This window comes from Giraffa tippelskirchi, chromosome X (genome assembly GCF_054371585.1).
Source record: "Giraffa tippelskirchi isolate mGirTip1 chromosome X, T2T-mGirTip1v1.2.pri, whole genome shotgun sequence".
Classification (NCBI taxonomy): Eukaryota; Metazoa; Chordata; class Mammalia; order Artiodactyla; family Giraffidae; genus Giraffa; species Giraffa tippelskirchi.
In genome coordinates this window covers 124,487,933-124,513,631 of record NC_137289.1, presented here as the reverse complement: position 1 = coordinate 124,513,631, position 25,699 = coordinate 124,487,933, and the positions used below count along the sequence as shown (strand labels likewise).

The window sequence follows — 25,699 nt, the reverse complement described above, 5'->3', positions numbered from 1 at the left end:
AAAAATGTCTTCATGACCCAGATAATCACGATGGTGTGATCACTCACCTAGAGCCAGACATCCCGGAATGCGAAGTCAAATGGGTCTTAGGAAGCAACACTAAGAACAAAGCTAGTGGAGGTGATGGAATCCCAGTGGATCTATTTCAAATTCTAAAAGATGATGCTGTGAAAGTGCTGCACTCAATATGTCAGCAAACATGGAAAACTCAGAAGTGGCCACAGGACTGGAAAAGGTCAGTTTTCATTCCAATCCCAAAGAAAGGCAATGCCAAAGAATGCTCAGACTACTGCACAATTGCACTCATCTCACATGATAGTAAAGTAATGCTCAAAATTCTCCAAGCCAGGCTTCAACAGAATGTGAACCGTGAACTTCCAGATGTTCAAGCTGGATTTAGAAAAGACAGAGGAACCAGAGATCAAATTGTCAACATCTGCTGGATCATAAAAAGCAAGAGAATTCCAGAAAATATCTACTTCTGCCTTATTGACTATGCCAAAGTCTTTGATTGTATGGAGCACAATAAACTGCGGAAAATGCTTAAACTGATGGGAATACCAGACCACCTGACCTGTCTCTTGAGAAACCTGTATGCAGGTCAGGAAGCAACAGTTAGAACTGGACAAGAAACAACAGACTGGTTCCAAATAGGAAAAGGAATACGTCAAGGCTGTATATTGTCACCCTGCTTATTTAACTTATATGCAGAGCACATCATGAGAAACACTGGGCTGGATGAAGCACAAGCTGGAATCAAGATTGCCAGGAGAAATATCAATAATCTCAAATATGCAGATGATACCACCCTTATGGCAGAAAGAGTAGAAGAACTAAAGAGCCTCTTGATGAAAGTGAAAGAGGAGAGTGAAAAAGTTGGCTTAAAGCTCAACATTCAGAAAACCAAGATCATGGCATCTGGTCCAAACACTTCATGGGAAATAGATGGGGAAACAGTGGAAATAGTGACAGACTTTATTTTGGGGGCTCAAAAATCACTGCAGATGGTAACTGCAGCCATGAAATTAAAATACACTTGCTCCTTTGAAGACAAGTTATGACCAACCTAGATAGCATATTAAAAAGCAGAGGAAATCAGTCCTAAATATTCATTGGAAGGACTAATGTTGAAGCTGAAACTCCAATACTTTGTCCACCTGATGCGAAGAACTTACTCATTGAAAAGACCCTGATGCTGGGAAAGATTGAAGGCGGGAAGAGAACGGAGCGACAGCGTATGAGATGGCTGAATGGCATCACTGACTCAACGGACATGAGTTTGAGTAAACTCCGCATGTTTGCGACTGACAGGGAGGCCTGGCGTGCTGCAGTCCATGGGATCCCAAAGAGTTGGACATGACTTAGACACTGAATTGAACTTAACTGAAATGTTCATATATGAATGTTTCTACACAAGAGGAAGAAATATGAAAAATTAAACTGTATTATAAAGATTGCTAAATTATTTATGAAAAATTTAAAAGAGCCCTTGGAATTTTTGCGCAAAAGAACTCCAAGCTAGAAAACATTTCACTGGTGAGGTTGAAAATGGGCAAAAAGTCACTATCTCTGGAGACTTGACTTAATGAATTATCTGGAGAAGAGCACAATCAATATGCTCTATAGAGCTCCTTCAATTCCATCTTGCAAAAAAAAAGTTCAGCAAAGCCCTATTTAAAAAGAAATTCTCTGCTTCATAGAGCAATTAAAGAAATGTGTAAATCTTAAAAGATATTTAATGCTACCTTTAACAAAATTTTTTTTTTTTAATTCTGGATTCATTATACGATGTAAAAAAAAAAAAAAAGGAAAGGATTCGATTTCTTGCTCAACATGCTCATTTGAAGTTCACTTGAATCTTATGAGAAGTTAAAAAAAGGAAAGGAACACTTTTTCATCCTTTTATTTTCTAGTTTTACTCTGTTGTCACTTTAGATAAAAATTTGTTTATCTTATTTTCTTCATTGTAAGTTCTAATTTGTAGTGGTTTTTCATTCAGATGTTTTCAAAATAAAAATAGTGAATCTAAAACAATTCTCTCTGAATTAAACTGTCACCTTTGCTTAGTGTTTCTAGAATAACGCATTTTTAAATAAATTAAGCTGAATAACAGCCAAAGGGAAGTAGTTAGGTTTGACAATTTTTCCTCCCAAAGCTTATGAAAAAAATTTTAAATTGTCTTGTACATTAATTGGCAACTGTTTGTTTCAAAAATAGAAAAATACTTTAATAGCTCTTTAAATAGAAGTTTTTACCAGGACTTTTCTACTATTACATGACTTGACTGTAAAAGGTACCTAATTTAATAATTCATTTTTATCAGTACCAGACATTTGCTAATTATAAAATACTGCTTTTCAAAATGTTTTATTTTATGAACACAGCAACTGTCCAAAAACATTACTGAGCAAAAAGGAAAAAAAAAAAACCTTGGCTTAAAAATATATTAATTGCTTTTTTTAAATAAAAAATATCAAATATGTATCAATTTTTTAAAAGGTAGATGTTGATTCACCTGGTTGAATGACCTTTCTTAGTTTCCTAAATTTAAATACTACTGGGCATGCATGAGCAATCTGTTACTGATCTTGGACTGTAAGATTTGAGATGGAGATTTAAATAGAAACTTTAAATTTAAAGTAGAAAAAATACTTTTAATTGTTAGGTTTTTAAAATGGGTTCTTCTTTTAAAACGAATGAATGTACTTTATGAAAAAAAGATACACATAACAATATTAAAAAGAAATAAAGGCATAATCTCTTCACAAAACTAGTGTCATCACGTTGATATATTTTGCAGTCTTTTTTCTGTTTATATATAAGTACTTTTTTCAAATTTGAATTATCTTATATTTCTGGTTTTTCCCTTCTTCTTTGTCTTCATCTTCCTCCTTCATTCCCTGTTCTCCTACTTTATCAACCAAATTGCCATTTCTTAGTGTTTCTTAATTAAAGCAAGATGTTTTAAGAATTTTATGAACAGTGTCAAACTTATTCTGATTGATATTAGAAGGAATTAGTGAGAAAGATTTTGCTTCTATCTTTTTAGACATGAGGATATTTTAAGATTCAGCAGTCTTAAGTAGATTCACCAAGGTGTTTAAACTCAGATTCAAATCTATTTCCTCTGACTATGAAAGCTATCATGGTTTTTCCAGTAGTTATGTATGGATGTGAGAGTTAGACTATAAAGAAAACTGAGCGCCCGAAAATTGATACTTTTGAACTGTGGTGTTGGAGAAGACTCTTGAGAATCCCTTGGACTACAAGGAGATCCTAAAAGAAATCCTAAAGGATTTCAATCCTTTAGGAAATCAGTCCTGAATATTCATTCGAAGGACTGATGCTGAAGTTGAAGCTCCAATACTGTGGCTACCTGATGCAAAGAACTGACTCACTAGAAAAGACCCTGATGCTGGGAAGGATTCGGGGCAGGAGGAGAAGGGGACGACAGAGGATGAGATGGTTGGATGGCATCACCTACTTGAAGGACATGAGTTTGAGCAAGCTCCGGGAATTGGTGATGGACAGGGAAGCCTGGTGTCGCAAAGAGTCTGACACACCTGAGAAACTGAACTGAACTGATGAAGGCTATACTTTCATACCTATTCACCCCACTTTCTTGTTTTTTGTTTGTTCCTTTTATTGACCTTCCTATGATAAATGTTTCCATGTAGAACTAAACAAAAATCTATAAAAAATTCTTTTGAAAAAAAGCAGGCATCATGGTGAAGCCTGCATGTATATGCTATTAAAAATAGATTTATTGGCATCCTCGCAACCATGGCTCCATTAAAGACTCACAATCATGTTTATCTTATACTGTATTATCATTATCAGGACCAGAAGCTAAAATGTGCCTCTGTCTAAGATGAAAAGGTGACTCTTCAAATCTGGCCAATTTGAGAGTTCGAAAATCATAGCTGACCCTCTTAGCTATTTATCATCATGTAGCACTGGGAATTATACTGACTTCTTCATTTTATGGAATATACTGAGCATGGCATGATTGTTTTGAGAAGGATTTAGAGGCTAATGTATCAAAAGCTTATTCTTTGATATTTATGTTCATCAACCTTTGATAAAGCTGCCCATTTCTTATTTTATCTCCAAAATAATTGTATGGGCAATCCATGAGGAAATAGATCAACAGGAATTGATTCATTAAAGAACATGTGGAAAAAATAATACAGAATACTAAATATTATTTGTTTTGGTTCACGAAACAGGCACCATTTTTCATAATACTTCAATTACTACCAACAACCTTCAAATAACCCAATCTTAACAGCTCCTTAGAGGCACTTAAAAATATACATGATCATTAAAATGGACTTTGCCTTCCTTAATGTAATCTTTAGTGACTAAAATCAATTTGACCACAAATTAGTCTTTAAAAACCAACTGGGCTTAATATAGGAAGAATAGCCATGGCAAAGTGCTATAATCTTGTATTTTTATGCATGATCCATCATGAACTGAAGAAGAATAACAATTCTAAGGTTTTAAGGATAAACACTTGTTTAACTGATACACAATAGGCAACACACATCAGTATTAGTCAAAATGAGAAACAAAACAAAATGATGCAGAAAAATAATACCCACACTTTCACAAAACCTAATAGTACTAATAAATGGCACAGCTTGTCAACAGCTAGCACATACCCCTGGGATGAAACTCATAACAGCATCCAGAATCACACTGAACAAAATTTCCAACTGTGACCAGAATGTGATCGATAAATGATATCCAGCCCCATTGTTTTTTGTTTGTTTATTTCCTTGCTTGGTCAATGTATTAAAGATTCTTCATACCATCCTATCATATTTTTCAAAATGTCTTTTCCTTGGTTCCCTGCTGTAAGCTTCAATTTCAGATCTGAATAGAAACACCCTCCTTCAATCTGCTTTTTTTTTCAATACTTTTTCCCATGCATTTATTCTTTTCTATGTTGGTCAATTTTTCCCTCTCACCTTCAGCTTCTAACTCTTTCCTCAGTGTCTTCTGAAACCCTAGAGGATTTTGACCAGTTGCCTTTATGCCCTCAGCCTCACTTACCCGACTGCAAGCTCATCTTACTTAGAATTTAATCTTCAGTTTCATTTACCTGCTATTATAACAAGTTAAAGTCTTGCCTCCTTTTCTCCCTTGCAATCATTTAAATTTTGTGTGTCATCCAAATTCATATTTAGATGTAATATTAACGCTCAATGTGATGGTATAGGAGGAAGAGCCTTTGGGAGGTGCTTAGGTCATGAGGCTGGAGCCCTCATAAATGAGATTAGTGTCCTTATGAAGGAGGCCCCACAGAGCTCTCTAGCTCCTTCCACCAGGTGGGGATGGAACAAGAAGACCTTCACCAGAATCTAATAATGTTGGCACCCTGATCTTGGACTTCCAGAAATCTCCAGAATGATGAGGAAAAAAATTGTATTCTGAATAAGTTACCTGGTCTCTAGTATTGTTTATAGCATCCTGGAGAGACCAAGATATATCTCATATTTAAGATCATGTGGCAGATTAATATTTTGACATATTAGCTGGTACTTTCATCCAACTCTTGGAATCTATATATGTGTACTTTCTCAGCTATAATCGTTTCCATGAAGATGCCAAAAAAAAGACACCAAGGCTTAAATATTATGTTTCTATATAACATCTGAAATCTCTGGCAAAGTTCAGAGCTGTGCACTGCAAAATCCTCAGTATGTTGAGTACAGTGACCTACTATCTATCCTATAAATAAAAGAGTTGGGAAAATTATATAGTAGCAAGTATGCCTCATCCCAAAGGTGATAGTTTAATAGCTGATAAAATAATAGGATTGAAATGAATTATGTCGAATAAGACAGATAGCCATTATTGTGGTCAATCATGCCATTTTTGCTCTGAGATCAAGTCCCAGAAACATAGATATGTTGAGAACAATCCCAGATCTGAGAAGACATGTGCCTGGCTTCTTAGCATATACACTGGGAGATTGGGGAGTCCTTCTACACCCACCACTGCCCCCATCAATAGCACCAGGGCAGTAGAAAAGGCAACTGCAACAGATGAGTTAGGTGTCAAAGCAGGTAAGACTGAAAGGATGCCCTGAGACACTTGAGGCATCTCTAAATTGATATGAAAGGGACAAAGAAAGGACACAATAGTTGAGGGTTTGACAGGACTTCAATCATCTCTGGTGATGATGTGGGCATGGAGGCCAACCACAGGCAAGGACAGACAGCATGAACTAATTGTATCAGCAGAAGAATCCAAGTAAGGATGAGTATGGACCTATGACCCCTGATAACTGGATGTGACATAAGCCCCTTTAAACGTAGAGGTTGATATGCTATCATGACTATCATGCTGTTTACCATAATAATATTTAATGTCTTTACTTTATAGCTTTTAAAATAATATTTAATGTCTTTACTTCATAGCTTTTTGACTTGTTAAGTTCGAATGCTTTGATCCCCCCTTTGTCTCCATACATGTGGCCAATTCATGCCTCCTTTGAAGTTCGTAAGTGTTAGTCACTCTGTCATGTCTGACTCTTTTGTGACCCCATGGACTGTAGCCCGCCAGACTCCTCAGACCATGGGATTCTCCAGGTAAGAATACTGGAGTGGGTAGCCATTCACTTCTCCAGAGGATCTTTCTGACCCAGGGATTGAACCTGGGTCTCCCACATTGCAGGCAGATTCTCTACTGTCTGAGCTACCAGGGAAGCCCCAGGTCTCCTCCCTCATCTACCTTGAATTATTCTACCTCATGGATCACAATCAGGGAATTACTGCCTCTAATCAGAGTCTTGGGTGGCCCCACACGTCATGGCTTAGTTTCATTGAGATAGACAAGGCTGTGGTCCGTGTGATCAGATTAGCTAGTTTTCTGCAGTTTTAGTTTTAGTGTGTCTGCCCTCTGATGCCCTCTCGCAACACTTACCGGCTTACTTGGGTTTCTCTTACCTTGGGCCTTGGGTAATTCCTCTTGCCGCCGCCATCGCCGCAGGCCCTAGACCCCGGCCCGGCCTAGGCCTTGTAGGCCAGCGCCCCCCGGCCCCCGGCCCCCGGCCCCGGCCCGGCCTAGCTCCTCTCGGCCGCCGCCCCTGGCCCCCGGCTCCCGGCAAGGCACAGCCTAGGCCCTCTCGGCCGCCGCCCCCGGCTCGCGGCCCCGTCCCGGCCCCGGCCCCGTCCCGGACTAGCTCCTCTCAGCCACGCTACTGCGGCGAGCCTTCGCAGCCGCCTCGCTTCTGCGGCGAGCCGTCACAGCCGCCTCGCTTCTGCGAGATGCCAGGGGCCAGCCCAAACCCTGAGAGCAGAGAATTCCAGAGTCCTAGTCAATCTGATCACACGGACCACAGCCTTGTCTATCTCAATGAAACTAAGCCATGCCGTGTGGGGCCACCCAAGATGGATGGGTCATGGTGGAGAGGTCTGACAGATTGTGGTCCACTGGAGAAGGGCATGGCAAACCACTTCAGTATTCTTGCCTTGAGAACCCCATGAACAGTATGAAAAGGCAAAAGGATAGGACACTGAAAGATGAACTCCCCAGGTCAGTAGGTGCCCAATATGCTAATGGAGATCAGTGGAGAAATAACTCCAGAAAGAATGATGGGATGGAGCCAAAGCAAAAACGATACCCAACTGTGGATGTGACTGGTGATAGACGCAAAGTCCGACGCTGTAAAGAGCAATATTGCATAGGAACCTGGAATGTTAGGTCCATGAATCAAGGCAAACTGGAAGTGGTCAAACAGGAGATGGCAAGAGTGAACGTCGACATTCTAGGAATCAGCGAACTAAGATGGACTGGAATGGGTGAATTTAACTCAGATGACCATTATATCTACTACTGTGGGCAAGAATCCCTTAGAAGAAATGGAGTAGCCATCACGGTCAACAAAAGAGTCCAAAATGCAGTACTTGGATGCAATCTCAAAAACGACAGAATGATCTCTGTTCGTTTCCAAGGAAAACCATTCAATATCACGGTAATCCAAGTCTATGCCCCGACCAGTAACGCCGAAGAAGCTGAAGTTGAACGGTTCTATGAAGACCTACAAGACCTTCTAGAACTAACACCCAAAAAAGATGTCCTTTTCATTATAGGGGACTGGAATGCAAAAGTAGGAAGTCAAGAAACACCTGGTGTAACAGGCAAGTTTGGCCTTGGAGTACAGAATGAAGCAGGGCAAAGGCTAATAGAGTTTTGCCACGAGAACGCACTGGTAATAGCAAACACCCTATTCCAACAACACAAGAGAAGAGTCTACATGTGGACATCACCAGATGGTCAACACCGAAATCAGATTGATTATATTCTTTGCAGCCAAAGATGGAGAAGCTCTATACAGTCACCAAAAACAAGACCGGGAGCAAATGTGGAGGCCTTACAGATAGCTGGGAAGAGAAGAGAAGCGAAAAGCAAAGGAGAAAAGGAAAGATATCCCCATCTCAATGCAGAGTTCCAAAGAATAGCAAGGAGAGATAAGAAAGCCTTCCTCAGCGATCAGTGCAAAGAAATAGAGGAAAACAACAGATTGGGAAAGACTAGAGATCTCTTCAAGAAAATTAGAGATTCCAAAGGAACATTTCATGCAAAGATAGGCTCGATAAAGGACAAAAATGGTATGGACCTAACAGAGGCAGAAGATTTTAAGAAGAGGTGGCAAGAATACACAGAAGAACTGTACAAAAAAGATCTTCACGACCCAGATAATCACGATGCTGTGATCACTGACCTAGAGCCAGACATCCTGGAATGTGAAGTCAAGTGGGCCTTAGAAAGCATCACTACAAACAAAGCTAGAGGAGGTGATGGAATTCCAGTGGAGCTATTTCAAATCCTCAAAGGTGATGCTGTGAAAGTGCTGCACTCGATATGCCAGCAAATTTGGAAAACTCAGCAGTGGCCACAGGACTGGAAAAGGCCAGTTTTCGTTCCAATCCCAGAGAAAGGCAATGCCAAAGAATGCTCAAACTACTGCACAATTGCACTCATCTCACATGCTAGTAAAGTAATGCTCAAAATTCTCCAAGCCAGGCTTCAGCAATACGTGAACCATGAACTTCCAGATGTTCAAGCTGGTTTTAGAAAAGGCAGAGGAATCAGAGATGAAATTGCCAATATCCACTAGATCATCGAAAAAGCAAGAGAGTTCCAGAAAACCATCTATTTCTGCTTTATTGACTATGCCAAAGCCTTTGACTGTGTGGATCACAATAAACTGTGGAAAATTCTGAAAGAGATGGGAGTACCAGACCATCTGACCTGTCTCTTGAGAAACCTGTATGCAGGTCAGGAAGCAACAGTTAGAACTGGACATGGAACAACAGACTGGTTCCAAATAGGAAAAGGAGTACGTCAAGGCCGTATATTGTCACCCTGCTTGTTTAACTTATATGCAGAGTACATCATGAGAAACTCTGGGCTGGAAGAAACACAAGCTGGAATCAAGGTTGCCGGGAGAAATATCAATAACCTCAGATATGCGGATGACACCACCCTTATGGCAGAGAGTGAAGAAGAACTAAAGAGCCTCTTGATGAAGGTGAAGGAGGAGAGTGAAAAAGTTGGCTTAAAGCTCAACATTCAGAAAACTATGATCATGGCATCTGGTCCCATCACTCCATGGGAAATAGATGGGGAAACAGTGGAAACAGTGTCAGACTTTATTTTTTTGGGCTCCAAAATCACTGCTGATGGTGACTGCAGCCATGAAATTAAAAGATGCTTACTCCTTGGAAGGAAGGTTATGGCCAACCTAGATAGCATATTTAAAAGCAGAGACATTACTTTGCCAACAAAAGTCCGTCTAGTCAAGGCTATGGTTTTTCCAGTGGTCATGTATGGATGTGAGATTTGGACGGTGAAGAAAGCTGAGTGCCACAGAATTGATGCTTTTGAATTGTGGTGTTGGAGAAGACTCTTGAGAGTCCCTTGGACTGCAAGGAGATCCAATCAATCCATCCTAAAAGAGATCAATCCTGGGTGTTCATTGGAAGGTCTGATGTTGAAGCTGAAACTCCAATACTTTGGCCACCTGATGCAAAGAGTTGACTCATTGGAAAAGACCCTAATGCTGGGTAGGATTGGAGGCGGAAGGAGAAGGGGACGACAGAGGATGAGATGGTCGGATGGCATCACCGACTCGATGGACATGGTTTTGGGTAGACTCCGGGAGTTGGTGATGGACAGGGAGGCCTGGCGTGCTGCAATTCATGGGGTCGCAAAGAGTCGGACACGACTGAAGGACTGAACTGAACTGAACTGAATCAGAGTCTCCTATTCTTGAACCTTCTGTTCTCATTTTCAAATTCAACAAATATTTATTGAGCATCTACAGTATCATATCACGTGAGGTTTGGGTGAACAGTAATTTCGTTTCTACATTTCTGGTGTTTATTGTCTCCCCAGGGAGAGGAATAAGAAATGGTACACAAGTAAGTAAGCAAATGTAAGATTACAGATTAGAAGCCTTCAAATGCCAAGACAAAAATAGAGTTATCAGAAAGAGAATTACAGGAACAAGCTACATAGATAAGAAGTTCTTTCTGAGAAGGTGACAATCAAGGTAAGATCTAAAAAATCAAGATAGGGCCAGAATCTTGAAGAAGGGAGGTGGAAAGAGAATTACAGATAGGGGAACAATATGCACAAAAGGAAACAGAGAGAATGACGCTAAATGAAGTTAGTAGCCAAAGAGAGAGAAGGGGTCAGCTGCGGTACGGATGTTATTCTAAACACAAGGGATATTGCTTATAGGTGGAATCGAAAAAATACAACAAACTGGTGAATAGAATAAAAATAAAACAGATTACAGATATAGAGAGCAAACTAGTGGTTATCAGTGGGGAGAGAGAAGGGGAAATGGAAGAGGATTAAGAGGTACTAACTACTATGTATAAAATAAGCTGTAAGGATATACTGTACAACACGGGGAATATAGTTAATATTTTATAGTAACTATAAATGAATTATCACCTTGAAAAACTGCAAATCACTATATCGTACAACTATAGCTTATATATTATTGTATATACACTATACTTCAATTTTAAAAATAAATAAAGGCAATGGAAAGGCTTTGATGGGTAGAGGAGACATAAGATCTAATTGGCATTCTCTCTCTGTTTATTGTGAGAAGAGATGAAGGAGGGCAAGAGAGATAATGGGACCCACTCTTTTTTAGCTCAGCTTGCCTTTGTGGTAGTTATGACCTCATCATCAGCCCCATCTCTCGCCCTGCCTCAAGTGTCCACAGTACTTGCCTTATCAGTTATTAGCCTTGGTTTCATCCAGTCTTCCATTCTTTTGGTTTCCTTTTCAAGTCCTGTGTCACTGCTGAAGTGCTCATATAACCGTACCCTCTGAGTCCTCAGGACGCATGCCATTCCATTATGTACTCCTTTCTGCTTCCTTAAATTGCACAGGAATGGGTACCTCTCCTTCCCTTAAAAACTGATCCCTATATGAGCTCTTGAGATGACTGGCTATCAGTCTTTGAGTGATTTTGACTCATCTTCTTTCCTCCTCATTTATACCTAGCAGGCAGTATGCTTTAGTAGCGAAGAACCAACTTCCAAACCCATACATTCTTAACTCAGGCCTCTGTGTCTCAGACTTTAGTATCTATCGGAATCACATGGATGAGCCAGTTAAAGAATACAGGTGGCAAAGTGATTCTGATGCAAGTGTAACATGGATTACATTTTGAAAAACTCTGTTTTAGGCTCAGCTCTTTCACCGATCGTGTAACCTTGAGTACATCAAGGTGTCTGTCTGAGCATTCATTCTTTCTATTGAAATGATGTGGGTTAAACTGGTTATTTTCTGAGGACATTCTCAACACTCACATCCTCCTATTCTGTGTCTATAGAGTCTAAAGCAGGCTAGGAGAAAAAGAAGAAAATATAATAAAACTGTACAGGCTCAGAATAGCTACTACAAATTAGCAAACACTTATCCTTGGGCTTCCCAAAAGCAGAAATAGAAATGGAATCATAATCGGTTATACACATGCTATGAAATGCAAGGAAAGAAATAAAGGCCAGAAGGTTCTCAGACTGACCTCCACAGGGCCAAGGAAAGGTGGTTGATGATTTTACAGGGTCCCTGCACTTAGATAGGTAAAAAATTACATCTTTATTTTCTGCAATATGTAACATGAATCCATCACTTTTGTTCCTTATGATTTTATGCAATTAAACATTATTAGCAGCACTTGAGATTGTGTCACAAAAATAACAGACATTTAGATCACATGATAACCGTTGCACATATTTCCATATCTGGCTTACACTCGTCACTATTTGAAATGACAATATCCATTAAACAATTTCCTACATCTTGTTAATTAATGCATTAAAAAAGAATTCTATTAATGTGCCACAAATTCAGTTAATATTTTGATAATTTTTTTCAATACACTTGGTCTTCTTTGTAATTTTATGTACTTTTTATTACATATTTTAAAAGAGTATTCTAAGAAGGAGTCCACAGGATTCATCAGATTGCTTAAGGGATCCAAGACTCAAGAAGGATTTAGAAATCACCTCGGATTCTCCCTATTGTTGTGAATTTTCCAGTTTTTCACTGATGGAGAACTAATAGGTTTTTTTTTTATTAAGGATGCTAATATGGGTTTTATATGATAACTCTGTTACATGTAATTTTTTCAGCTTCTTAACAGTGCTTGAGAAGTTCTGTCAAACAATTGGAATACACTCCCTACAAACAAAAGAGTCACTTATTGAATTTATGGATGCCGTATGAAATGCTTAAAGTAGTATAACTAGTTTGTAAATCGAGAACAAGTATTACTCCAAGCCTTAAAATCGATTGCTCTAAAAATTCTATGTATATACATACCAGGTGTCATAATCTAAATTTGAAAGCACAATAAGAACTTTAACAAGCTAAAAAATTAATCCTATTCTAGAGTTTTCTTTTACTGATACTCTAAGTGCACATAGTATTCCCTTATAGCAGCCAGAATAGAGTAAGTTGTGCTGAAAATTCTAGGCTTCCTTTGAGAAACCCTAGTGTACAGACTTTTAGCTAGTAAAGCCAAACAATGATTATCATTTCCAAAAAGATCTGACCATAAAATCCTTTTTTATGTAGTATCTATTAACATCTCAGAGATTAATATTTTCAATGTGACTTTGGAATTATTATTGGTAGAAAGCATAATTATTAGTAGTAAGAAACATTATCAAAATTTTTTACTGGCCTTTCCTATGAAATGCATGTATCATTGAGGTATCACCAAAATAGAATTAATTAATACAATGAATGATATTATCTATGGAAACTTTTATAATAAAGACAAAAATATATGAAGTTCTATAAGGCAAGTAAATCCATAGGGACGTAGCCTGAGACCATCATGGTTACTTGAATGATCAAATATCCCTTAGAATAGAGTTCCTTTCTCAACATTAGTTTGCATAGGAAACATCTAAGGATGTTATTAAAATGCAGAATCTGCTGGAGTCTAGCTCTAGAGTGGGATCTGACATTTGGCATTTTTAACAGCATTTCAGGTATGGCTGATACCCCTGGACTGCAGACCACAATTGGAGTTGCAAGGCCTTAATCTATCCTCCACTTATAACAGCTTTCCTAGCCAATTTTCAAATTAATAACAAAGAAATCTTAACACAAAGTATCTTCAGATACTGTTTCAAATAAGAGCACATAAGCTCTTCACGTTTCTTTTTTCTTAAATCAACCTTCACCCATTGCTCGGGGAAGAACACTCATTTTTGCAGGGAGCTAACCTAAGATACCCCAAGTACATTGTTTTCAGAAGTTTTCTCGTGATACAAAGATTGGTCTAAGAAAACAGAGAAATGAATCGAGGTCAGCATGAGCCTTGAACTCTCTACCATCAATTGTATCTTGTCAAGCTTTATCTCTTTCCTTCCCAAAACTGCAACTCTTCCATCTCTCCAGGCTTACTTCTGTTAGGTCCTTCCTCCTTCTGCTTTTCACAGCTAGAGTCACTTACACTTTCTCCTCCTGCAAGATTCTGGTTTCTTAATACGGAGGAGACTCTAAGAAGAGGAGGAAATTATTCACAGTAGCTGTGATAGATTAGCAATGGCCACAAAATTCTGTGACACTTCTTCCATCAGGAGGTAGCATTTAACTTTCCTCCCCTTGAAACTTGAATGGTCTTAGCAGCTGTCCTGATTAGTAGAATGCAAACAATGTGATGTTATGGGTCTTCCAAGGTTACGTCATTAACAGTGTCCTTTAGCTTCTTTATGGATTTCTTGGAATACTCTCTCTGAGTGGCCTAAGCTGTACTGAATTAAAGAGTGATAACTTGCAAACCGTCATGCTGGAAAAGCCATGTGTTAGTACTCTGGTTGACAGTCCCTACCGAACTCAGCTTTCAGTCCTCACAAAGGCACTAAACATATGTCTAAACTAAGCTGTCGTGGACCCTCCAGACCAGTCATTTACTAGCTGAACACAAAAAACCGATGTCAACTGACACCACAAAGAGTAGACGAATCAGTGGGCTAAACTCTGCAAAATTTCTAATCCACAAAATCTTGAGACAAAATAATTGCTATTTTAAGCCATTAAATTTGAAGTATTTTATTACAGAGCAATGGAAAATCAGAAAAGTACTCTAAGATCCCTCTGGAATAAAGACATTGTCCTGAGTCCTCTTGATGGAGACCCTGCTATTTGCCTCTTTTCCATAGATTCTTCTCCTAGTTCCCCAACGGACTGTTTCCTATATTTGGCTTATTGGATTACCATGTCTCCCAGCACTCAACTTCATCTTAAGTAAGTAAGTAAGTGTTAGCCGCTCAGTCGTGCCCAACTCTTTGTGACCCCATGAACTGCAGCCCACCAGGCTCCTCTGTCCATGAGATTTTACAGGCAAGGATACTGGAGTGGGTTCCCATTGCCTTCTCCAGGGAATCTTCCCAACTCAGGGATCAAACCTGGGTCTCCTGCACTACAGGCAGATTTGTTACCGACTGAGCTAAAAGGGACGCCCCAAACTCCTCTTAGCCACGCCTGAATTTCCCCAGGCCCCATCCTGCCCAGTTTGCTTTTCCTGCCTTTCCTCCAGCCTATATTGCTGAAATCTCAGGATGCTTTCAACATGCTCATGAGAAACTCTGCTTGCATGCCAGGTTCCCAGGCTCTCATCTCTTCTTTTTATGGGAGAGAAGTTTTTGGTTATCTCAGTCAGTTTATCTACTTCTAATCTCATTTTAATTCAGTTCCAAGTCTAGGTGTCAATACCAAAGAATGAGTGAACTGGATAAATGAATGGATGAATGCATAGGTTCCCTGGTGGATCAGATGGTAAAGAATCTGCCTGCAATGAGGGAGACCTGGATTCGATCCCTGGGTTGGGAAGATCCCATGGAGTAGGGCATGGCAATCCACTCTAGTATTCCTGCCTGGTGAATCCCCATGAACCAAGGAACCTACAGTCCATGGGGTCACAAAGAGTCCGACATGACTGAGCAGCTAAGCACACAGCACATACATGATTTATCACTCCACTGAAATTCCTTTAAAACTACTGAACACAATCAGAAAACCAATGGTCTTTTCTCAATCCTTAATTTGTATTACTCACTTCCTTTGGTTAGTGGAGTCAACAGCATCTTGAAAAACCATGATCTTTTTGCCATTGTGGGGACCACATACTCTTTATAATTTTCTGGTCCTTTCCTGAATACTCCTTTGTGGACTTCTCTTTCTCTGCCCTTAATTTAAAGATAAACTCTCCTGAAGATTTGGTATTGGATTCCTTTTTCTTTTAACTCTGTGCCATATGATTTTGCCGTGTCATTGGTCAAAGTGCTTAAACTCCACAGGGACGATTCCAAATTCATTAGCTTTCATTTTGGATCCTTGCCTGTGTTCCTGCTCAGTGCCACATCTGTCAAATTCACACATTGATCTCCCTCCTCAGATTTAGACTTGTGTTTGAGGAGATTGTTGGAAATCTGTTCTTGGATATCCCACCAGCATATCAAATCTAGTATATCCCACATACCATTTGTCACCTCTCTTTCATAACCCTGCTCCTCATCCATATTTCCAATCTAATGACACCATCATCCTCTATACTTTTCAGTCACAAAAGATGTTTTGTTTTTGATTCATTCTCTCACATCCTTGAACTGCATCAATCCTAAACCTTACTGACTCTAGTTTCAAAATGTTCAAAATTATAAACTCTAACATGGTTTTCCCATCTATAATTCTCAAACCTCGATTAGTATGCAATTCAGTCTATACAGTACAACCAGAGTCATATTCCTATATCCTTGTAACTACTCCAACCACAGGTGCCTACTAGTTCATACTCTTTCTTACCCTGCAGATTCCATTTTTGTGCTCGATCTTTCGTCCTTCTTCTCCCCCAACCTCCTTTTGCCAAGGCTCTGTTTCAATTAATTATTTTTTGTCACCCACTTGCCTTACCTTCCCTTCACCACCAACTCCAGAAAAAAAATATTGCTCTTGCTTTCCCTCAGTCATTTTCTTGTGCCTTTACTTTAGGAATGATCATTAAATGACTAATGTGTGTGTGTGTGTGGCCACTATATAATGAACTCATAGCTGGCAGAAATTGGTTTTTATTTTATTTTTTATCCTCTACTACAGCTACCACTACACATGGCACTTAGTGAAAGATCAATATACATTTGTTGGATTTGAAGCTGAAAAACAGTTTGTCAATTTTCAGCTACATTTATTCTTTTGACTGAGTTGCACCATGAGGGAAACTAATTTGTACCAAATGGGACACATTTCAAGTACTTACACTATTACTTTAATGTTTTCATTGAACATAGGCATCTCTGAGTAGCCTCTAGGTACATTTAAACTTTAAGATAAAAGGTAGTTTTCTACAAAATGATTTACAATCAATAGCATTGCCAATTAAAATCCAATAATTAAAATACACACAAATGCCACAAAGCTTCAACTAAGAGAAATACAAGGGGATGCCAACAGATAGTGGCAATATTTGGTGATCACAGCCTCCTTTTCCCTGGTAGCAATTGTTTCTCTGCAGAATTAGGAAATTCTTGAAGCCAGATGTAAGCAGAAAAATGTCATTAAAACTACACTTAACTGAACTACACTTCCGACATGCCTGGTTTGGGAAATTCAAATGGATTAATATGTCTGACTGAGAGGAACTCAAATTTAAAAGAGCCCTTCCCTGACAGCCCTGGGGTTACCATTTAAAACTCATCAGCACATGTGATGAAATATCCCCTTTGGAAAACTATTTTGTCATGTAAAAATGTAAAATTAAGAAATATACTAACATTTGAACAAATAGCATCTTTAATAGCACTGTAATTCTGAATCTCTTCTGTTTACATTAGGATTTATTTTCTCTTTTAACTGTAGCTGTTGTATAATTGCAGATATTTTAAAATTAATTATTCAGATAATAGTCTTGGCTCTGTTTGGGTCAATGCAATCTTGTGAAAGTTAACAGTTGGAAGATTATAACAAAAAATAAAAAAAATAAAAACTGTGGGTGCTCCAGCTACATCCACTAGGATTCCATTAACATCTCTGTGTGCCCATCCCCTGGCTCTTGCGGGCTTCACTTTTCCAAAGTCTGCACCTGCATCTCTGGATGCCTCTCTTCAGGCTTTTAAAGCTGCTTTGCCCAAAAGACCAGAGAACTGGCAGTACCCTGGTATTTATGTCCCTTCAGGGTAGCCTTAAGACAATGACTGAGCGGTAGAGGAATACGAAAGCCCAGCTCCTCTGCTTTAAGTTGGAACAAACTCTGAAGGATGATTTAGATCCAGAGTATTCCTGTAAGATCAGCCTGAGGCTGGGACGTGGCCAGCGATTGCCCCTTGCATGACTTCTTCCCCATTTCTGACTTCTTTGCTCACTTATTTGTCATCCCTGGGAACATGTCCTTAATAAATCACTTGACCATAAATTCTCATCTCCAGATGAGCTTCAGGAAAACCCAACCTGAAACAGGCATAACCCCAAATAGAGTAGTAAGGGAATCAGATTTCTGTTTGAAAACGCTAGATGATGCAGTAGAATACACCAAAGAGTGAGTGAGGATGGGAAGCTACCGAGGCAACCAGATTCCCCATTCCGCTCTCTCTCTTACAAACAGTTCATTCCTGGAAGGAGCCTGTCATCCACGTCCCAATGTTTTGCTCCCACATGTACTATGGTTTCCTTCTAGCCTCCTCGATGACTTCAACTCCCCACAGTCATTTACTATTCTTTGTCTTGGTTAGTACCGTCTGTGTATTACCTGAGGAAAGTGAAGAAGAGTATCTACTGGGGACAAAGATTTCTAAATCATATTGCTTCCGTTTCTTCCCTAAGCGGGCTCAGCATTTCTCCATGGTTTACTATTCATATTATGAATGGGATATTCTTGTGCAGGCTTGTACTTTACATGGTAGGATATTTACATATATACATGCATGAGCTATGTATTTATTTACATACATACATGAGTTATGTAACATACCTCATTTCCCCTACAAGACATACGTAGGAATTCCTCACAACCAATCATTGTAACAACCCCCTCAAAATATGCCCACACATATTTCCAAATGTATTGCCCACCTCTCAACCACCTTTACGAACCAGTAAATAAGCAATAATGTTTTACCTCTTATCTGTGATTTGAAGTTATTGGGTTGGCCAAAAAGTTCATTTGGGTTTTTTTCCACATCTTACAAAAAACACAAACTTTTTGGCCAATCCTTTTCAACTCATCTACTTCTTTCTCTGGCCTTGCTTTCATCTATGATGATCAGAAATGGGGGCCGTTCTGATATAGAAAGAACATCTGATTAGAGGACTAAAAACTCCCAAGATGAAATTTTCCCATATGATATATGTATAGAATTTATTTTATATGATTGGTGAAATGTGTTAAAAAAAAATCATCACCTGCCCATAATTTAAATAAGATACTTAATGAGTGTAAGATAATTAAAGTATCTTGGGTTCAATTCAGTTAGATGGTGAACTTAATAGTACATTTAATACGACTATATGAAAAATGATTGAGAAATCAATCATTTAATAATAGAATTTAATTATTAGATTTCTTGCATTATGTATTTAATAATGTCATGTTTAAAGAATTAAGTGAATCTTTCACTTCAATAAAATGTTAGGGTGCACAACTGTAGCTCTATGGAGATTTTCTATTAATATGATATTCCATTCAGATAATAAAATTCTAAAATAGTATTACAGCATATTATGGCTTTCCTGGAGCTGGATCACAAAACAAACATGAGTAACTCTATTCACTACTTCAGGAAATCTCTATTAAGTTGTGAGTTATTATACCAGTGGTTTGATTCAATATAGAATTTTATTGATTTTTAAATAATTTAATATCAAAAGTTAATTCTGACCTCTAATAGAAAAGGAAAAATGGTGGGACAGAGGCAGAGTATCTCTACAATATTTATATTTTATATAAGCTCTTGAATCTATTCCTTATGTTATGTTATCCATCTGTATCAAATCTCTTAATGCCTACATCTCTCATAGCTATTCTCCCTATACCTCTTGCAGCCAGAGGGATAACTGAAAGCCAGCTACCTTTCTTGCGGTGAAAATCTTAAGAGCAAAGGGACATTCAGGTAGAAATAATATATATTAATGCCAGTGACTGTGGCAACCTCATTATGGGCCTGGGGAAATTATGGTAATAAAGAAAGAACACTGCCGGAGAAAGGGTGGCCATTTACACATGGGCACATGACCTTCATCACAAGCTTTTATTTGTAATTCACTAGTTTAACTCTGAGCTCCCCAAATTCTGCTATCTCCCCTCCAAATTATTATCTCTTTCTTTGTTTTTCATTTGAGATTTCTGTATAATAATCACCATTAATAATTTCCTTTGTAATACCACCTAGTAACAACTGAGAGGGATTCATTCAACAAATACTGACTGAATACTAGTTAAAGAACCTCTAACAAGGAAAGCTATGACAACCCTAGACAGTGTATTAAAAGCCGAGACATCACTTTCCCCACAAAGGTCAATATGGTAAAAGTTGTGGTTTTTCCGTAGTCATGTACCCATGTGAGAGTTGGCCCATTAAGAAGGCTGAGCACCGAAGAATTCATATTTTTGAGTTGCGATGTTGGAGAAGACTCTTGAGAGTCCCTTGGACTGTCAGGAGATCAAACCAGTCAATCCTAAAGGAAATCAACCCTGAATATTTATTGGAAGGATTGATGCTGAACCTGAAGCTCCAATACAGTGGCCATCTGACGCAGAGAGCCAACTCATTGGAAAAGACCTTGATGCTGGGAAAGACTGAGGGCAGGAGGAGATGGGGCCAGCAGAGGATAAGATGGTTAGACAGCATCACCAACTCAATGAACATGAATTTGAGTAAACTCTAGGAGATAGTGGAGGACAAGGGAGCCTGGTGTGCTGCAGTCCATGGGGTTGTGAAAACTCGGACATGACTTACTGACTGAACAAGAATAACATATTTTAATTTGCTATATAATGATGTCATTAATATTTGACAGAAAGTTATGATTTGATGAAGTGCAGTGCTTTCATTTTTGCTTTATTTTTGCGTAGGTTGATTCTGATATAAATGATCTTTTCCAGTTCAACTAGCTAGACAGGAGATATGGTACCAAAAATAAAGGCTTAACTAGAAATCAAGACCTTTAGTTCCTACTTTCATTTACTCTATCAAATGGGCATGTCATTTAATCATTTAGCTCATAGAGGGCTTCATTTCCACATCTACAGAAAGACAGAAAGAATGTCAGGATGTTCTTGAACGTGTCCCAACAATCGAGGGATTCTGTTTAGGAATTTTGTCTTCTCTCTTATTAACAGATACTAGCCTTCTAGGTTCCCTCCCCACCTGTATTCTCCCCATCCACAGTTTATTCCACATACTGCCACTACATTATCTCCCCAAGACGTAAAAAAAAAACCTGAAAATACAATTCTATTTTTTAAGAAAAACATATTCATCTCAACTGAGCAGCATATTGTCCATTGACATTCTATCCCTAGTCCATCTTTTCTGCTTCCTCTTCAATTGCTTGGCAAATCCCTTAAATCTACACTACCATCCTACTCAACTACTCACTGGTTCCTGACAACAACTGGTTCATGACTTCACACTACCCAACATTTTCCTTATCAGCCAGTAGGCTGAAAGCTCCAACAGGGCAAAAAACATATCCTTTTCAGTAGAGTATTTTCAGCATCTAACAGATTGTCTGCACAGAGCAGGTGTCTGACAAATGGTTGGAGAGACCCGGACTTTAATGCTCTGCATACCCATGTTGGCACCCAAAATTCTTTTATTTTCAAGGCAAAGGCAATATAAATTCCAACTCTAGCTCATCCCCAGCCAAGCAAAGGTGGCCTTTTCCTCCTAATGTCTCTATAGCACATTGTACCAACTCCTGTGATAGTATATATTACATAGTCTTATAATTATTTTCTGCATATCTATTTTTCCCATTCAAATGTCATCTCCTTCGAATTCAAGAATGCTAGGTACATGGTAGAATCCCAGTCAAATTTGGTTGAGTTAAAAAGACAGATTTCTGAAATCTTATGGTTCTAAGTAATTATGTTTAAAAAAAAAAAGCTAAAAATCTTAGAGTGAATTACTTATGAATACAAATTGTTATAAAGCTGAAATCATGAAGGGAATTGGCAAAATACATTAGAATAACTGCAGCTAGGAATGGTAGATGCCACTGTCCGTCTACTTCTTTGAACTGTATGAGCTAAAAGAGCCAATTAGACACCGTGAGCATTTACTAAAACACTTCTTCTTTGAAGCTAGTTCTAAATAATACAATTAAAGCAAAAGAAATTTCAGCTCACTGGCTTTACCTTGGCTCTAGAATATTCTGAAGTTAACATTTCAAATATTTAAAGCATTCTGAACTGGGTATTTTGTTTTTGATGGTTTTATTTTTGTAGAGAGAACACAGCCACTATTTCTGAATTAATTTACAAATGTTATATACTTAGTATTAGGATAATACTATCTTTAAAAGAATTTTATATTCAATATTCATATAATTGCTTTTTTGAAAATAAATAAATATCATTTATCATCACTAGAGAGGACACATTTAGTACTTTCAGTTAAAAATGTCAAGTATTTTATAGTGTCAGTTCCATAATGTTCAAATATTCAGAGTAGGCAAAGATTATGACTTATTAGGTTATAATTCACATCTTTTAAAGGTACTTTCCCCAGATGTTAGCAAAGTCATTTTGCAAACGTGAAGGAGTTACAAGGAAAATCATGTTTTAATGTAAATAGGAGATGTTTACATATTGCCTTATCTCAAACTTTGGGTTCATTCATTTTTTAATCCTTAAAATTCCATGAAAATACTTTACTTACTATTAATTATTTAATAATTTATTCATGTCTGAATTACTTTCTTTCCAAATTTAATGGAAAGACTAGATCTGTGACGAGTGATTTTTTTTTTTCTCTCATGTTCAATTTCACTCACCTTTTTGTAGTCGGCTTTGTGATACGAGGCTTACCACACAAGTGACATTTTCCATTGTGCTGGCTGATTCCCCATTAGGACCTGGCAGTAGGGAACTCTATAAGGAGATGGCAGGATCAGAAGACTGGGAAAGGACTTTCTCACCCTTATCTGCCTCCTGGGGACTTACTGTTCCTATCAGCAGTGCCCAGGACTTGCTTTTTCATGCCTACAGTAGCACTTGTTTTTAGTAACAGCTGTTGACTCCAGCTTGTTTTTTCGTTCCCAACACTTAAAGAATCCGCTTCATTGCACCCCTGCCATAGAAATACCAGCACAGACCGGCTGGCATAGATCTGGGACTTGGTCCCATTGGGACACCTTCTGCTATCTCAGAGATACCAGCACCAGGCACTCAGTAGCCCCTCCCTGGAGGTCTAAGTTCCAGCTCAGTAAAGTCCAGGTCCTCCAAGCTCCTAAGTTTTAGTCATTCTGATCCTTTCTTTTTGTTTTCTCATTGTCAAGAGTGATAGTTACTTTTGCAGTTGCCATCTATGTTCTCTTCTTACTCTTTCAGTTTTCTAATACTTAAATTACAGTTCTTTATAGTCAATTCTCCTCTGTGAAAATAGCTGGAGTGCTTTCTGTCTGATAATTGGACCCTGAATGACACACTATCCCAAACCCAAACTTGTGACCATCACAATGGAAGCAGAATACAGGTTTTGCTTGGTTGAGCACTAAGTAAGAAGGATTTCTCATATTCCTTCAAATACCATCTAACTTTATATTACCTTTCAATATCATTTTCTACTACTTTCAGAATACATTAATGATTCTGTTATAAGCACAGGGTATAAATATATATACCCTCTGTAGATAAGACTAGGTTGTATTAGAGTCAAACAAACATTGCTATCTCAACCATAGACAGGTGAATGGAATCTTAGTTCTATAGCTATTTTTCAGAGTCAGCATGAATAGTAAAAATACAATACAATAAATATGAGCATGGAAAATCCCTATACCATCCATATGATATACATGGTTAGATTTTAAATCCTCTACAGCCATCTATTACACACTAAAGTTTAGGAATCACTGAGCTAAATTCAAAGAACAAAAAGCAAGTGTATGCAGCATTCTTAACATGCAAAGTTTCCTGCTTCTAAGGAAACCTCCGAAGTGTTTTACTTGCTTACAGTGTTTTCTGCATTATGTCTTAAAATTAAACTTATCCCATCATAATACTTTTAATAAACATACTTGTGGTAAAGACTAGACAGGATGACGGAATCTTAAAGTTAGCACATAAATTAACTGAATTTCCTGCAATGTGAACCTATCCACGCTCTCAGTAATACAAATTGAAAAACTGAAGGGATCTGGGCAAATCCAAGAGGATAATTTTGCTTAGAAAGTTGTTACTGCATTATATACGCCATGCTTGAAATTTGAGGCCCAAAATCAATTTTAGTCAGTGAACGGCAATTTTAAAGCTTATTTATTAAATTTACAATACACCGAAATCTGAATTTTCTATTACTATCACTTCTTATTTGGAAACCGGTAATTGCTTCTTTCTTGTGCATTTCTAAAGCATAATGCCAGATATTAACTGACTTCGTTCCAATAATTTTTAGTTTAACTATGGACATTTCCTTTTAAAAATCACCACTCTACAGTTAATATGCTACCAGATTTTCACAAATTAAATTTGTTGTTAGAAAATGGCCTCCATTGTATCTTCAATTGATCCTCTTAAAAAGTTATCCCTTCTCACAATATTTCTAATTTTACTTTTCTGTAGATGTTGTATAGAGGGACTTGAGAGAAATTCTACATATCTAATAAAGAAGCAAATAAAAGTAAGTATATAGCTTTTTGGTTGTCATTCACCCATATCCCTTGCCTTTGTTCTTCCTTGACCATTATATACCAAGTTACTAAAACAAGCTACCTCCACAATCCCCTACTCCAAGAACAGTCTTGACCCTAGACTGAAGGGATTTAAAATCCTCTACTCCTTCACACTTATAGGTCAAAGCCAAGATTGCTATTGGTCCAGCAGCCCCTTGCTTAAACTAGACTCTTGTTCTCATCTTTGTGAACCAGCTTCACTCTTGGTTCTCCCACTTTTGAGACTGAGAACCTTGACAAACGTCAGAAGGCAGTAATGCCAGTATTCTGTGGTTCCTCAGTGCCTGGCCACCTGTGTGGAGGTGACTGACGGCACACTGAAATTAAATGGAGTGATCACAGTTCGGGCATACAGAAACGAAATTGGGTGGGCATGGAGGATCTAGTCTCAGACACATCTCTGCACCACTGAGAACTTGAACTTTCTTTAAACTATATCAGACCAAAGGACATTACTGGCCATATTCAAAACCACACCTGCCAGCTGCAACCTTGTGGTCTCAAGGTCTCTTTTCGTAACTATGCAACCATTTCAAGCTCCAACCAGTTCTTACTTAACAAGCACCCTCACTTCTGGCCAGCTCCAATTATAATCCTTGATAAACAACTCCTGTAACTAACTGTAACCTTGAGATTTTTCCTTTTATAAGCCTCCTCCATTTTGTAGGCCAGGGGAACACAATTCAAGTGCTTCCTGAATCTGTGTCTCCTAGGTTACAGTCCTACTAAACCCAGAATAAACACCTTTTTATTTCAATCAGGTCTCTGTTTCTCAAATTTTGGTAAATATGATCAGCAGAGGTTGTCTGAATGACTGAAAGGATGAATGAAATTCAGCTTGATATTTTAATTGTAGCCACTGCATCTGTTCTACAGCCCTTTGTTGCCTCATAAGTGGCTTTCAAAGTCTAGAATAAAACCCTGAATTCAATGCCCATTATTACCTGCTACTGGAAACCCTGGCATAGAGTACTATGACTAATTTGATCCTGATTTCACCCATGATTTTGTGTTTCCTTACTTGCTGGAGGCTGTATTTAGCCTCCTGAGTTTCTGCTTCAGCAAGTACTCACCTGCTCAGATTTCTTCCTTCTCTTGGAGTCTTCCCCAATCTGCATTTCTATCCCCTGAGTCCTGACCATCCCTTTGTTTTCTGTACCCTGACTATATCAATTCTTATAGGAGAAACTTGGCGGTTAGGAAGGAAAGACAGCATTGTATTCTTGGTGATGCATACATGGAAAGAGAGACACGC

General features: G+C 38.4%; 1 protein-coding gene and 1 long non-coding RNA gene across 3 annotated transcripts in view; both read right to left on the bottom strand.

Moving 5' to 3' along the window:
* The window catches only part of DMD (dystrophin), a 2,147,259-nt gene that overhangs the window by 1,770,140 nt on the left and 351,420 nt on the right, over positions 1–25,699 (bottom strand). The window lies entirely within an intron of this gene.
* Positions 13,713–17,038, bottom strand: LOC145535980 (uncharacterized). The gene is made up of 2 exons (XR_014075567.1): positions 16,591–17,038; positions 13,713–14,861 (listed from the first exon to the last, which is right to left on the bottom strand). It is a non-coding gene; the product is annotated as an uncharacterized LOC145535980 (long non-coding RNA).